This window comes from Rhipicephalus microplus, chromosome 1, assembly GCF_043290135.1.
Source record: "Rhipicephalus microplus isolate Deutch F79 chromosome 1, USDA_Rmic, whole genome shotgun sequence".
In the NCBI taxonomy this organism is placed as follows: Eukaryota; Metazoa; Arthropoda; class Arachnida; order Ixodida; family Ixodidae; genus Rhipicephalus; species Rhipicephalus microplus.
The window spans coordinates 157,478,800-157,489,960 of record NC_134700.1 but is presented as its reverse complement, the minus strand read 5'-3'; positions in this window follow the sequence as shown (position 1 = coordinate 157,489,960).

Genomic DNA, 11,161 nt, shown 5'->3' with positions numbered 1-11,161 from the left:
AGAACCGCTGTTATCAGATTAGGAGAACACGAATCCAATGTCTTCCACCCACCGAGCAAAGGCACACCACAAGGCGCTGTGATCTCGCCTACGCTTTTCAACATAGCCATGATTGGTCTAGCCAAAAAACTGGAAGGTATTCCCGACATCCGACACTCCTTCTATGCGGATGACATCACTGTATGGACAACCAAGGGTAGCTTGGCAGAAAAAGAAGAGCGGCTTCAACTGGCAGCTAAAACTATCGAAGATTACACTAAAGAAAGGGGGCTTCAGTGCTCAGCAGACAAATCGGAACTCATCCGGTTCTCCAAGAGTAAAAAACAAAGGACAGACCCGAGCCTCCGCCTTGAGGTCAAGCTAGACGGCAATATTATACAAGAGAAAACAACTGTTCGGATCTTAGGGATGTGGTTACAGTCCAATCAGCGATGTCTCCACACACTGAATATGCTTAAACGAACAGTTCAACAAATTGTTCGTATGATAGTTCGAATAACGAACAATCGTGCTGGACTGAAAGAACAAGACGTGCTTCGTTTGGTAAAGAGCTTAGTCATCAGCAGACTAACATACTCGCTACCCTACCACAACATGAATAGAGAGGAGAAAGAAAAAGCAGACAAAATAATAAGGATGGCGTATAAAGCAGCTCTGCGACTACCACAAAGCACTTCAACTGCGAAGCTATTAGCGCTCGGACTTCACAATACATTTGATGAGTTGGCTGAGGCACAAGTAACCACCCAGATTAACCGCCTGCTACAGACGACAACCGGCAGAAAACTTCTTCAGAGGATCGGCCTCGGCGAACAAGTACAGGCACATGGAAGAGCTAAGGAATTGTCGTGCTCAGTCAGAGCCTGGTACAAAATATGCCCCCTACCGAAGAACATGGACCCAGTTTTACATGCTGGAAGACGTAAAGCAAGAGCCGCTTACATAGATAAACAGACAAAATATCTGAATACGGCGAGATTTACTGACGCTGCACCATATCAGGTAAATGCAAAGAACATGGTGGCCGTGGTCACAGACCGAAAAGGAAACGTCACAAGTTGTGCCTCCATAGCCCAAGCCTCTATCACAGAAGCGGAGGAAATAGCGATCGCGCTGGCAATCAAGGAGGGCAGGGAGCGAAAAACCCCAATGACAATAATCACAGACTCGAAGGCTGCATGTAGAAATTACGAAAAAGGTAGAATATGTATGAAGGCCTTCCAAATTCTAACCAAAGCTCACAAGGACTTCCCACATGAATACACCCAAACCATTATCTGGGCGCCAGGGCACGAGGGCGTCACCGGGAACCAGTTTGCGGATGAGGCGGCTCGAGGCTTCACAGATTACCGAGCTTCCTTGCACACTGCAATAGAGGATCCAACGCCCCTAGACCCTAACCTTGGTGCAATTCTTCAGTATTACAGGGACAATAGAAAAGTGTATCCAGCACCGCATAAGAAACTTACAGCAATGGAATCGGTGGCATTACGCAGAATCCAAACAAACACATACACGAACTTACACAGGCTGCGTGTATTCTACCCCACAGCATACAAAGATATATGTCCGTGGTGTGGGGCTACACCAACTCTGTTTCACATCACGTGGGAGTGTACGCATCACAATGAAGAACACCACAACATGAACAACACAGAGGAACAATGGGAGGCGCTGCTGTCCAGCTCGGCCATTGTTGATCAGCGCTGGCTGGTCCAACGGGTAGAGATGATGGCTAGGGCCAGCGGAGCCCTGGAATAGGGGCCCGACCATTTGGAATGCTCCGCGTTATGCGCAAATAAAGTTTTCTCTCTCTCTCTCTCGGCGACTGTGAGCGTATCTATCTACCTATCTAGCCGCCAATGACTATTAGCTCTCCTGGCCGCTTCGATAATGGTATCAATACCAAACTTGGTATGGCATAACATGAATGTATGAAAAACATATTTGGGTAGTCATAACATGAAATTGGATATGATGATTACACCTCAGTTATTAAAAAATTGTATTATTTCTTTTCTTTCACTTTTAAAGGCGAAGCATTTTTTAGTGAATTTCGGCGACTTTGAGCGTATCTATCTACCTATCCAGCCGCCAATGACTATTAGCTCTCCTGGCCGCTTCGAAAATGGTATCAATACCAAACTTGCTATGGCATAACATGAATGTATGAAAAACATATTTGAGTAGTCATAACATGAAAGTCACGACATGCATGCCATGAATGTCATGATTTACATTTTATGGCCCTTCAGCTCTTGCGGCGGTTTCGTTCACATGGAATGTTGCGAAATTGGTATGGTATGACATGATTGCATGGAAAACACAAGCGACATACCCTAATATGAAAATAATGACATGCGTGTGATGTAACAACATGACTACATGCCACACTTACGATGCTCTTGCGGCTGTTTCGCTAGTGTCAGATATACCGAATGTGGTATTACGGTGCGTGAATAGATGACGAAGGTATGCGACTGGTGCAAACATGACAATCATGAGATGCGTGTCATGTAACAACATGATTACGTGCCTCGTTCATGATGCTCTCGTGGCGGTTTTGCTAGCTTCACATGTACCAAACTCGGTATTACGCGACGCGAACGGATGACATAGGTAAATGACAAATCCAAACATGATAATAGCGACATGCGTGTCATGTAACCACATGACTACATGCCACACTCATAATGAGCTTTATGCTGTTTCTCTAGCTTCACGTATGCCAAATTTGGTGTTACGTGACGCCAATGGATGGCGAAGGTATGTGACTAGTGCAAGCATAATAACCATAAGATGTGTGTCATGTGAGAAGATAACTACATGCCACAGTCAAGGCGCCAATACATCTCGGTATGACGTGGTGTGCGTACTCGCCGGCGTTCTTTTCGTCGCGATACGGCGGCGTCGCCACGCCAGGTGCCGGTCCTGTCATATACTCGCAGGCGCGTCCCACCGTCACCCCCGGATTGTATATCGTACAATACTAGTTTTTTCTATATGTTATGTGAATGAAACCACCGCAAGAGCAGCAAGACCATGAAATGTAAATCATGACATTCATGACATACATATCATAATTTTCATGTAATGATTAGTCAGTTATGCTCGTAAAACAGTCATGTTTGCCATTAAAATTTTGGTACAGATCTCATGTTCAAGATTGCCAGGAGAGCTAAAGGCCGTGGGTGGCTAGATAGATTTAAAAAAATTGGGAGATCCCACGTACAATGGGAATCGATGATATGCGAAACACGAATTAGAATTGATTATATGTCTCTTTAAAATCAGCACGACGGTACTAAGTGGAGGTAAACGATGTTGTATATGACTTCCGTGTCATATTTATCATGTTTGGATGAGTCGTTTAGCTTCGCCATCTATTCACGTCACGTGATACCAAATTTAGTATAGGTGGAGCTAGCGAAACAACCGTAAGAACGCTATGAGCGTGGTATGTTGTCATGTTCTTACATGACACGCGTGTCAGGATGATCATGTTTCTACCAGTCATATACTTTGTCATGCATTGACGTCACGTAACACCAAATTTGGTATATGTGGAGCTAGCAAAACGGCCACAAGCGCATCACGATTGGATTGGATAAACTTTTATTTGGTCCTCCAAAGCACAAATCACTGTGTTGCGGGCAGCTACCACGTGGGGACTGAGATGCAAAGCTCCTCAGCCGCCGCGCGGGCTTGCTGGACTGCCCAGAGCTGATCTGCCAAGGATGAGCTGCGGATTGCCGCCTCCCATCTGGCAGAGGTGATGTTCGAAAATGAGCGAATTCGGTGCACTGTCAGAGCATATGTTCTAATGAAGCTATTTCCCCACAATGTGGACAAAGATTGCTTGGGTATAGGTCAGGGTACATGATGTGTAACATTTTCAAAGTAGGGTACATCCGCGTTTTTCAAGCTTTATTTTAAGTGCTTGTGGTCGAGTTAGATTTTTGTGAGGTGGAGGGAAAATCTTTCTAGACAGATAGAAATGTTTAGTGACCTCGTTATTTGTTGTAATAATTTCCCGGTTATCCCCTTCACCAGTAGAACGCGTCCCCGAGGAGGCGCGGTTGGAGAGGCCTCGCGCCGCCTCGTGTGCTGCTTCATTGAGATTGGGAGGGGAATGGATTTGTCCAAGGTAAGCTGGGAACCAACTCAGAAGATGATGCGTTATGTTCTTGCCTTGCAGTATTCCCAGCGTTTGTTTAGAGACCGTCCCCTTGGCGAACGCCTGTATTGCTGCCATGGAATCGTTGTAGACGACTTCAATGTTATCCATCTTGAGTGCTAAGGCGATGGTCACCTGTTCCGCAATGATTGGGTCTTTCGTCCTGACCGTCGCTGAGTTGACGACATGGCCAGGCCTATCGACCACTACTGCCACAAAGGCTTTCCCATTGGCGTAGGAAGCCGCGTCAACAAATACGACCCCTCGTTCCTCGTTTGAGACTTGACAAAGTATAGTCCTGGCCCTCGCTACTCTTCTTCCGACGTCGTGTTCTAGATGCATGTTTCTTGGTATAGGAGATACCGTGATATTCTCCCTGATGGTATTGGGGATATCATTGTAATTGCGTCTGATTGCCATTGGGTGTTGGCCTAGATCCTGCAGGATCACTCTCTCCGACCTTGTTGTAGATAGCCTTGCAAACTGTGCTCTTTCTTGGGCTTCTGCTATTTCTTCGAGCGTGTTGTGAATGCCAAGCTCAAGTAGACGCTGTATGTATGGGTAGGCCCAGGACCTTCTTGATAACTTTCCTGAGGAGCATATTCAGTGTATCGGACTCTGCTCTTGACCAGTTATGCATTGCTGCCCCGTACGTGAAGTGGCTTAGAACAAACGCATGCATCAACCTGATGAGGTTGTCTTCCTTGATCCTAATTCTTTTGTTGGCCACTCTGCGTATGAGGTGCACCACACTGTCTTCTAAGTTAACTTGGCTATAGATTTGCTGTTGGCGCCGGTAGACTCTATCAGCATGCCTAGGATTTTGATGGAGTCGACCCTGTGAATGGCATCCCCTTGATTTTTACGCAGGTGGATATCTATCTGGTTTAACGGCTTCCACCCCCTGGGCTTCGGTCCCCGGCGTGCAGTCCGATACAGTAAAATTTCTGACTTACTCGAGGAGCACTTGAGCCCAAAAAGACTAAGGTACTCTTCTACGGTGTCAATCGCCTCTTGCAGAGCGCTCTCAATATGCCCCTCGCTTCCACCTGTGCACCAGATGGTAATGCCATCTGCGTAGATGCTGTGCTTCAATCCTTCAATGCTCGATAATTTCTTTGACAGTCCAATCATGGCAATGTTGAACAGCATTGGATAAATAACTGCCCCTTGCGGCGTGCCTCTTGCTTCTAGTTCGATTGCTGCGGTCTTGATATCTGCAATCTTTATCACGGCTTTCCGATCTGTAAGAAAGGACCATACGTAGTCATAGAAGGCTTTCCCAGACCAAGCTTGAAAATCGCTTTGAGTATGAATGAGTGGTGGATGTTGTCAAACGCTTTTTCTATATCTAGGCACAGAATGGCTCTCACGTGTCTGGTTTCATTGTCGATGGTCTGGTGTTTCATAAGCTTCAATGCATCTTGTGTGGATAGTCCAGCCCTGAATCCAACCATATTGTGTATGTATGTCGTTATCTTCCAAGCACTTGTTTATCCTGTGCAGTATGGCAAGTTCTGCAACCTTGCCGATACACAATGTCAAGGATATTAGCCTCATGTTGTTTAAGTTAGGGGGCTTTCCTGGCTTAGGAATAAGGATCGTATTGGCCAGCTTCCACTGCTCTGGCACCCTGCCTTCTCTCCATGCTGCATGGATCATATCCTTCAGGGTTTCAATTGAATCGTCATCAAGGTTACGAAGGGCCTTGTTTGATATACCGTCCGGGCCAGGGGCCGACCTGCCATTGAAATCATGCAAGACTCTTCTGATCTCCTCGATGTCAAAGTCGCCCTCGAGACCTGGATTGGGCATGCTCTGGTACTGTCTACTTGGTGGTGCCAATCCTCGTTTGATTGGGAGGTACTTATGCACGAGCCGCTGTACAACTTGCTGTTCTGTAGTGCGCCCTATCTCTTTATGCAAAATTCGAGCGATAACATGCTTTTGATTTGTTTTGGTGGTGTTTTTGTTGAGAAGATGTTTTAACATATTCCATGTCTTGCCATTGCGCATCTGACCATTGACGGTGTTGCAGATTTCGTCCCATTGCTGCCTGGATAGTGCCCGACAGTGTTCCTCGACTCATATGTTTACCTCAGCTATCTTCTTCCTCAGTCTTTGGTTCAGGCACTGACGCTTCCAACGGTTCAGTAGTGCTTGCTTTGCCTCAAGAAGATGAGCGAGCCGGCTATCTATTCTTTCAACTGGAAAATCTGTGTTAATGGGGAAGGAGACGGATTTAATGTCCTTTTTAATCTGTTTGACCCAGTGCTCCAAGCCTTGTCTGTGTCCATCTTGTTCCCTTTCCATCCTTATCTTCCTGAACTTATCCCAGTCTGTGGAGTGGAATTCTCTCTGCTTTTTATGCTCCACGGAGAAGGTAGTGGCAAGATAGGAGTGGTCATTCCCTAGGTTTACAGCAAGGTTCATCGACCGGGCCTTCTTGATGTTCCTTACAAATGTAAAGTCCGGTGTGGAATCCCTGCAGCAAGATGTACCAAGCCTTGTTGGTAAGCTGGGGTCTGTAATTTGGGTGAGATCAAGTTCACTGGCACTTTGCTAAAGTCGATTTCCTTTCCCAGTGAGTTACTTGTAACCTCATGTATGATGAGGGGCGTTGAAATCACCTGCTATGACGAGTGGACATTCCCCAGTGATATTAACAGCTTTCTTTAAAACCATCTTGAACCCTTGCTGTTGTTCCTTTGGACTGCTGTGTATATTAAGAATGAAAATGCTCTGACGGTTGCTGGTACCTGGCACGATCTCCACCATGACATGTTCCAACCGGCCTGCTTCTATCTTGAGGTCGTTGGTTACGTGCGGTAGTTTGTTGCATACAAAGGTACAGACTCCCCTCCCTTCAGTATTCCCTATTACAGGCCGGAATCCAGGCAACGTTGCTTGCGGTAAAAGGGTCTCTTGAAATAATATAATATGAGGCTTTTCTTGGCTGCTCCTGATATACTGCTGTAGGGTTGCCTTCTTTTTAAGGTAACCTCTGCAGTTCCATTGCCAGATACGAAATGCTTCACGTAGCACTGCCATCATGGTTATTACATGGGCCGCCAGAGCCTGATGCTGCACCTGTCGACAGGTTTGGTACCACTAGTAATGGTGGCCGAAGAGGTGAGTTTGATGCATGAGAAGGTCTTGCTGTGTTGTGCAGATATGCTTCGTCTTGTAATGCACAAAGTCATATGCTCTTCCAGTACCACCACGTTTCATTGTAGCCTACCCATCTGCTCGCTAAGATTAGCTACTACTTTGCTGAGCGTGTCAAAGACCTCTTTCATATCTGACATGGTCGTTTGGTTGGCTTTCACGTGTTCTGCAATGACTGCCCTCTTTTTTGTGGTTCTCGAGTCCCCCACGTTTTCAGCCACAGGGACATCAACTGGCTGAGGCATTGGCTGAGAAGACTGCGCGCTGGTTAGCTTATTGAGAAAAATTTTTATTTCCTTCAACTCAGCTGATAGCGTCTCATTCGATTTTGTAAGTCTCGCGTTTTCTTGCTCTAGCTGTGTAATTTTATCGTGCTCTGACAGCTTACCTGTCATCACCTCTGCCGCACCGTTGCGATCTCACTCAGCCCAGCTGCCTTTCGATGTTACTGCAGGCGTCCTCCCCGGGTTGGAAGCCGCGATCTCGAACTGAACGACAGGCAGCTGGCCATTCGGGTGCCGCCCAGGCTGATCCCGAAGGCTGATCCCGACCCTGATGGTGACCTTGAGAACTCGAGCTCCCCCGTGATTGGGAGTGGGCCTCGGGTCCAGAACCTCTTCTGGAACGCGACCTCCCCCTGGAGTGGGGCCGCCTTTCCTGTTCTTGTGTAGTCCGGATGCTCTGGGTCCAGTAGGGTGGAATAAGCTGCTTGTCTAAGCTGCTTGTCGGTAATGTCTGGACTCGATGTGATTTATGCGTCCCAGGCTTCTGCGGTTGCTCGCGATCTTTCCCAACGTCTGCATCTGATGACTCATTGTCTGCCGTGGGATGGTGACCGTCGCACAGCCTGCATCTTGGATTGTACTGGTGCAGGCTATCTGGGTTCTTCATCTCGCAGCCTCTGCAGATAGTTTCAGCTGGGTTCGGACAGACGTCAGACCAATGTCTCAGCTTTCCACAGACGTAACAAATATCGATGTTCTTGCGGTAAAGGGAGCACTGCAAAAGTGAAGGTCCATATCTCACGAATCTGGGCACCTTGTGTCCTTTGAACGCTATGATGATTGTCCCAGTGTTTTTGATTCTCTTGGCCAGCAGCGCGAGCGGGTTGTTCGCGTTCACAATCTTTCGGGTCAAAATGTCCTTACGAGGATCCCGCGAATCACTCCTTTACAAGTATTGTGGGGTGCCGTGGCGTACGCGCTAACTTTGAAAACTGTCTCCAATGTCAACTTGCTTGACCTTGAGGTATCTTGAAGCGCTCTCTTGGTCTGGAGTGCTTTGCACCATAATGTTTCGCTGCAAGTTGGAACAGATAATGTGCTGCATGGCATCCTCCTATTTGACGCCGGCCACCACTACTATCGCGTCTGCCACGGCTCCAGTGCCAGTTCTCGAGATATTTAATCCTCCACGTGGCCGTAGCACAATTTCGCTGAAGTGCTTGGGTAGTGGCGGCATGCATCAAGCTCGCACGATTGTATGATTGCTGTCATACCTACTACGACTGGCTCGAGCGTCTCCCGCAATGCCAGCCTTGGTCGAACCCTTGGCAGCAGGAACGCTGACTGCGGCTAGCTTATTCCTTGAGCGTCTCGTTTCGGCTTCTTTCCAACCCTGGTCTTTCGCGCAATCCTCTGGAGAGATTTCCTATCCATCTACTTGGTATTCCACTCTCAGTTGCAGGTCCTGGAACGCACAGAGCGTTGAGTCACGTTGGCGCCGGGTCGGTTCATCGGCGACCATCACCTCCTTGGTTAGGCTTAAATGCCCCGGTGGCGTTGCCGTGTAAAAATGTCCCAAAAATGGCTTAAAAGTCCACTCACCAGCACAAAGGTGGTATCTGCTGATTTCTTGAGAACTGAGGCACACGATGGGACTGAAAACTCGGCGACAAATTCGTGGATACCACAGGAAAGCATTCTTGAAAGCAGGAGCCGATCTTCGCGCGTCCGCACTGGTCGGCACCTCAAGCGCATCATAAAGGGCCCAATATACTCCAATGTAGCGTTGACACGCGCGCACGCTGAGCACAGTGACGCTACGTTAGCAAAACGCGAGCACTCTATAGTTGGACGCCAGGCGCGACCAGCGTCCGCCGGCGTGGCCCGACGGCCACTAATCGTCGGGGTGCTTTGACGCACGCCCTGAAACGCGCATGCGTCAAAGGAATGTAGCACGGCGCGCGCCTACGAGTATATGAGAAGACCAGCGCCGGGCGTGGCAATGCCAGCGTGACGCGACGAAATGAACACCGGCGAGCACGTGCACCGCGTCACGTCGAAATGTAGTGGTGCCTTGACTGTGCATGTAGTCATGTTCTCACGTGACACGAATTCAGGATTATCATGTTTACACTAGTCACATACCTTCGTCATCATTGGCGTCACGTATTGCCAAATTTGGCATATGTGATGCTAGCGGAACGAACACGAGCGCATCATCAGTGTGGCATGAAATCATGTGTGGCATGAAAAACACGACAAGTTTGGCATGAAAAACATGACACACTTGTCGTGATTATCATGTTTGGATGTGTCATTTACCTATGCCGTCCGTTCGCGTCGCTTAATGCCGAGTTTGGTACATGTGAAGCTAGCGAAACGGCCGTGAGCGCATCATGAGCGTAGCATGTAGTCGTGTCAGTACATGAAACACCTCTGATGTTTATCATGTTTGCACCGGAATCATACCTTCGTCATCCATTCACGTCCCGTAATACCAAATTTGGTATATGTATGCTAGCGACATGTCCACGAGTGCATCATGAGCGTAGCATGTAGTAATGTTGTTACATGACACGCATGTTATGATTTTCATGTTAGGGTCTGTCACTTGTGTTTGCCATGCAATCATGTCATACCATACCTGTTTTGAAACATGCCATGTGAACAAAACCACTGCAAGAGCTGCAGGACAATGAAATGTAAATCATGACATTCATGACATACATATCATGGTTTTCACGCTATGACTAGTCAAATATGTTCTTCATACAGTCATGTTATTCGATGCCAAGTTTGGTATTGATACCGTTATTAAAACGGCCAGGAGACCTAAATGTCGTAGGCAGCTAGATAGATAGATAGATAGATAGATAGATAGATAGATAGATAGATAGATAGATAGATGGATACGCTCACAGTTGCCGAAGTTCGCTAAGAAATGCTTCACATTTAAAAGGGAAAACGATTTAGAGCACGTGGTTTTCTACTATGGGAGAGCATAAAGCCTTCCTGTGGGCCTCACACTTGATAAGGCCCTGTTGACAAAAAATACGCAATGACAAGTGTTTCGAGAAACTGATTCTCACAAACAGTGAACATCACTTATAATACAACGGAACATCGCGACCGAACATCGATTTATGCAGTCGAATGTTGAGCTGCCACAAATACGTCAATTCAAAACGAATTCAGGACTTTAGTTTTAGTGTCCATGTAATATTCTCTGGTGTCTAACTTGTGTTGGCTTAGCAAATTTTTGTTACACTGTACTAAGAGTGCCTATCTTTTACATGTGTGTTGTTGGCGTGTACATCCTGTCCTATCTTTATATTTTGTAAAGAAAGAAGGGCATGTGTGAAGCCACGATTCGCGAAATGTAGGCGTGAAGTCACAGAAGACAACAGTCGCCCCACCGCGGTGGTCTAGTGGCTAAGGTACTCGGCTGCTGACCCGCAGGGCGCGGGTTCAAATCCCTGCTGTGGCGGCTGCATTTCCGATGGAGGCGAAAATGTTCTAGGCCCCGTGTGCTCATATTTGGGAGCACGTTAAAGAACACCAGGTGGTCAAACTTTCCGGACCACTCCACTAC